The sequence below is a fragment of the Pseudopipra pipra genome, chromosome 4 (genome assembly GCF_036250125.1).
Source record: "Pseudopipra pipra isolate bDixPip1 chromosome 4, bDixPip1.hap1, whole genome shotgun sequence".
NCBI lineage: Eukaryota > Metazoa > Chordata > Aves > Passeriformes > Pipridae > Pseudopipra > Pseudopipra pipra.
The window spans coordinates 5,383,809-5,389,808 of NC_087552.1; positions in this window are offsets into that span (position 1 = coordinate 5,383,809).

Here is a 6,000-nt window from a genome sequence, read left to right on the forward strand (position 1 = left end):
TGTGGCCATTTAACACACGTTCAACAGAAAAAGCTTTTCATTAGGAGTGAATGGGGAGACCTCATTCTTCTCCTCATGTGGGTCAAGGTTACATTGCAGTTCTCCTGAACTTAAAAGTTTATTAAATGGATGTAATTTCACATGGTGTTCAGAGTAAGTGGTTCTAGAGAAACTCCACTTTAGAACACAGTAAAGACTTGACAAATGTGCCATATCTTGCTTTTTTGAGTCCTGATGCTTTGAATTGCCATATTCAAGCTGTCCTTACTCCCAGCACTGCTGATGATTTGAATAAGCTTGTCTTTTTCAGTTAATTCTGTCAAAGCTGATTCAGTGTCATGTAAAAGAGCTGACTGAAAAGCTACATTTTTATCAAATGGCACAGATGACCTCTGGGAGGTATGAAGTGAAATGATCACGTGGCTACATCTAGGAAAGCCCTTGCTTTGCAGTGTGCATTTGGTACTGCTGCTCTCCCGGCCTCCGTGTGACAAGTGTGTCGGGCTGGGAGGCTTGTGGGGCAGTGGTGGACGTATAGGAATTCTACTTTCCAAGATTTACTCTTCCTGAGATGAAGCAAAGCCAAGAGAAGAATGTTTCTGAGGAGCAGGCGACTTGCTTTGCGCTACTTTGCCATCACCGATGCGTCTGTAACAGCGACAGCTGCAAACAGGCCTTGTGAGACAATGAAGTCCTTGTCCTGCAGTCGCTGCTGGTCAGATCTGTCCGTTTGTAACTGTACTGACACCCAAAAACACCCAGCCAACTGCCTCTTCAGAGCTGGATGGGGTCCAGCTCTGTGTTGAGTAAGTTTGCTTGAAGGGTGTTAGTTGTGCCTCTTCAAGGAAAATGTTACACTGCGTATCTCTGTCTCTTTTTTTTTCAGCCAGGTGACTTATCTGGGGGTTTGGTTTGGTTCCTAGCAGAAGAAAACCCCAAGGGCCCACATGTACTTCATCTTTTAATTCTTATCTTCCATCACAAGCTATGTCACAGCATTGTTTTAGATTTCTTTTTAAAAAATCAACAAAACCTAAGCTATAGTTAGTCCCACTAATGCTCCCTTTCACAGCTAGACTTAGGGAATAACCTCAGGTTGCACTTCCTTCAGCAGAAAATTTGGCTTGACCTACACAGCAATGAGAAAATAACAGTTCCTTGGATGTCTTAAATGGTTTTCTAATTGCCAGGTGTTACCTAGACAGGGCAGTGTTAAAACAATGAGAATAATGAGGGTTTTTTTTCTTGTGTTAGTTGATATATCATTTGTGCTTAATATACATGTGTATTTGAGTTCACTTTCAGGTCCTCTGGTTGTTGCCTTATGTTATGGAAATGACTGGGAATTCACTCAGGCAGGTGGATTTTGTTGTGTAGAACCATGCAAGGTTGCATGAGAGCACATGAACGTCTTTCTAGTGGAAAAAGAATTGAGCAAGCTGACAGATGGATGAACTCTCCACAGCTTGAAGAGACAAAAGTTACTTTAAATATGCCCTGAGTGGTCAGTCATTGTAGCCTGTTCTACTTTCCACAACATAGCAACTGGAATGGCCTTCCAAGGGTGCTGTGTTCTGTTGTAAGGGGCTGTGCTGAGGGCCAGTGGGATTTCTGGTGATTAGGAGGCTGAAGTGCAAATTTCAGTCCTCCAGCCCAAAATTTGCCAGTAGGCGGTCCAAGGTTACTCCAACAGGTCTGTAGAGTGTCAGACTGTCACTGTTACAATGCAGGTCATAAAAATTACTTCTTGACTGTTTTCTGATAGTGTTGAGATCTTGTTTTGAAAAATAAAGAGAACTCTGTATAAGTGATGGTGTAATTAGGTGATAAGTTCAGCTGACCTACTAACCTAATTGTAAGGGTTGGTGATGGATTTGGCCAAGGCTGCCATCTGGTCATACACAGCAGAGGCCTCAGATGTGTCACATAAGGTCTGGGCTGAAGGAAAAAGGGAAGTCCCTTCAGCAAGCCGGAATTCAAGTCTTGCTTTGCTTAGTGTCTTGAAACTCATGGTAAGAGATGAGTTTTGGAAATAATAATTTACCAATAAAACCAGTTGGTAAATAATGTTTCCACATTTCCTGCTGGAGGAATGCATGGCTAGGGTGAGAATCTGAGCTCAGGGTTGGGGTGTTTCTCTAAAGACGGCTTCATTACACTAATGCTGGTGTGGGTGATAGCGTTATCCGAGGGGGGATAATGCTTAACAAATGAAAAGGACTTGCTCTTGTTTATGGTTCCATATCATAGAGACAGGTGGGAGAGGATTAGCTCCTCTGCCTGTGATAAAGCAAATCTGTTAAGAGGGATTAAAGGGGCTAGATGAAGTGTTTTAATGGACTTATATGAAGTAATAGATTTTTGTCCTGGAGGAATGTTCAGGACTCACTGATACTTCTGCGTTTCTTGTTCTGCTAAAATTACCTCCAAATTCTAAGGAATCCTGATTAATTGTTGGCTTTCTTCCAGCTGCAGCATTTGTGTCAGTCATGTTGGTGCTTCAGAAACCTGGAATAAAATTTTGTTCTGCTGTCACAGATTTACCAGCCTGACACAGCAAATGGGTTGCACAGGTCTCATTCTGATGAGCCTTCATTTGGTGGACAAGTTGCTTTCAGGGCAGACCTTCATCATTTGTACCTCCTTGCTGTGGCTGTTTCACCTTCTTCTGGCTTATGGGAGGAGCCAAGGCATGGCTTCTCCCCTTGGCATTAGTTACCCAGCCATATGGAGCCTGTGTTAACAAGCTCTGTACTTACTGGAAGGATCTATTCAAAAAACTTGTAATCTCCAGAGTGATATTTACAGCTTGGGTTATATTTGTGATAAAGAGATGCAGTGCTGTTGGTTTTCCCAGTATGATGCTTGCAGCTGCCATTCACACTCCTCCTGGTGAAGGTGTCTTGAGGTGAGATTCTTATTTACTTGTTGATAAATACAAATTCAGGACAGGTTTCCTGCAGACCACACATGGTCTTACTTCTTAGGTTTAAGTATATGGGGGTGAAACCCTAATCTTAGTGAGTAACTTTTGATTTTAGCATCAAAGAAGAACTAGAAGTTACCTGCATCTTTCAGTATTCCTGATACATGCATGTGAGAATATTAGAAAAGGAAGAGAAACAATGTACTTCCAGGGGAAGTAATTCTGAAATTAGCTTGAAAGTGCATGAATTACTATTTTTTTGAAGCAAGGAAACATACATTTGGTTAGTCCTTAGAGAAAGGTACGCCCGATAGCCGTGCCTCTGGCATTGGAAGCACGCCCTGTTTTGTAAACCTTTGTATACACTTACAGTGCTGCGACCTGAAAACAAACATCCTCCAGAACACGTTGTCCGGAGGCACAAACGTCTGACAGAGGCTCTGCCCCAAGGGGCTGAACCCCATTGTGTTTGTGCAAGAGGGAGCACAATGGGACATCCTGCCTGACCCCTCGGGGTCGCTGCCATAGTATGACTGGGTTTATTCCATGGAATATTTCTTCTGAATGGAGTTGATGGATTTACACCAGTGATTGAGTTGGCCAGGCGACAGAGCTCTTACACTGCCTTAGGAATGCTGAGCGTTCATAAGTGCTAGGATGTGCTCAGTTTGTAGGATAAAGTGACTGAGAGGTAGCTGGAATACCCAAAACATTTGCTGAAATTACATAACTGATTAACTATTTAATGGATATTTTAAATGAAACTGCTGGGGGTTTATGCTTCAACTTTCGAACCACCTGACAGTTCTTCCAGTGCCGCAAGGATTTGTCTTCCACAGTTCAAACACGAGGAAGAGATGAATTTACATGACCTGGTAAAGGTCCTCTCCAAAGCATCGTTTCTTGTGTGGTGTTTGATTTGCTGCTTTTTGATCCATGCACTTTATGGGTAGGACACTTCCAAACGAAAATGAATATAAACTAGTTGCCTGGAAGGAAGGGGGAAGTGCTGGAGCTTTTCTCTAAACTGGATACTGGGAGATTGCAATGTACCTTCTTTTTATATCAAGGTCTCCTTGTCTAAATCTGGTCTCATTTATCCGACCTCTTTTCTTTGAGAGAATAATTGTACACTTGTTCACTTTTCTACATAGCATGGAAAGTTCTTCTGGATGAAATGACTTATGACTACATGAGCACCTGTGCTGTCACTGAGGCACTTGCTGATTTAATACATTTCTACATATTCTGTATCTTGTCCTAATCATGGTGAGGATCAGCCCGGTCAGTCAGGGTGGGAAATACATTATAGTTGGATCTCATGATATTGTTTCGGTCCAAAGTCCAGCTCTAGGTATGAACTTTGCCAAATTTTGGCCCTACCTGGGCTTGAATTTACAGATCTGCAAGAGGTTGTGAGGAAATACTGTTATAGTTGAAAACGCATCAATTCTGCTGTGTCAAATAGTCAAAGGGTCTCTCTGGGAGCAAGTGGTAGACACATAAGACACCCTTCTGGAGCCTCCACAGACATTTTTGTATGGGCTTTCAAACGTGGAGCTTTAGAGCCTGCGTGCTCATTTCCTCCCTTTCCCTCCCTTGCCCTGTACTGCAGCAGGAGCATTTGCCCATGGTAGCTCTAGAGTCACCCATCACTGCTGCCAGGTGCAGATAACATCCTCTGGAAAAGTTAACCTGATTTGCTCTTCCTGCTGACAACTCTAATGCACTGGGTTTGGGAGAACTTTATCTGTTCAGGTGGCAAAAATTGCAATACCTCCTTAGCAAGTACCTGAAAGCATTCTGCACTTGGACTTAAGTTCTTTGAAATCAACTATGCCTGGTGACACAGCTCTGAGGGAAATACTCCCCTTTGGCTGGTGGGAAGAGTGAGGCTGGAGGGCTGCGTGGAGCCACGCTGTGAGGCACTGACACAACCAGGAGCCTTTGACCAGCAGTGGTTTAATTACTGAGTCATTCTTCTGTACAGAGAGATGAATGGATGGATAGAAGGATAGATGGGAAAACCTCTTCCTGCCTAAAACTGTAGCACTTTTTGGAGAACATTTCAAAGTTGTACGTTGTAATATGCCATAGATGGGTGGGTGTGGTGGCTTAGAAGGATTGTTAATACTCAAGGGGGAAAATACATAATCCTAACCCAGGGACCAATTTGAAATGGTCTTGGTACAGTGTACAGATCACACTGTACAGTGTGATCCATCTGTAATGAACAGTTCCCACATTTATTAGTTTTTGGGGTCTTTTTTTTTTAATAATATTTGAAAATGGCAGTGATGCTGATCTCTGGGTGTCAGCGTTTGGATATGTGGGAAACGAGGCAGGAGCCTAAATAATACATGTTGCTTGCAGGGCTGGAAACTAGAGCCATATCCTATGGCCTTCTAATTAAAACTCTTTATTTCCACAGATTTATTCTGTGGGCCTTACTAAATAGATCAGCCTTGGGTTTCTAATGGTGACTACTTGAGGAGGAATGTCGCCTTTGTTCCCCTGAATGGTGGGGAGCAGATTACCGGGCTGCCAATTTCCTGCTGCCTTTCAGAGCTGCAATTTGAGCCCTATTTGCTCCTGGCTCTTGCACAATTGGAAACAATGGGTGGCTTCTTTCAGGTTTCACTTCAGAGCTCTTAGAAACTGGGGAAGTGGCAAAAGCCCTACTTTACAGGTAATTAACAATAGATAATGTTTGCTCTGCGTTTCCCCCCCTCTTTTTTTTTTTTCTTTTTTTGAGAGCTGATAAAGGTAGAAGTACACACCGAGCTCCCAATATAGATACTGCACGGGCAGTCTTGTGGATGCAGTCCCAGCCATAACCCCAGCAAGGTGATGGTGTGGGTCAAACCTCCAGGCAAACACATGAAAAGGCAGACCAGAAGAGCTGCTGGGTTGCCAGCAATGCTGAAGGCTAAGCAGCACAGTCTGGACAAGCTTTCAATCAGCCCAGTATGTGTGAGTGTTTGCTGGTGTGAACCTGCTCTTTGATTTAGGGCCCCTTTTTATTGTGGCCTCTATCTCCTTTATTAGGTGCACTCTTCTCATACCTTGTTGAC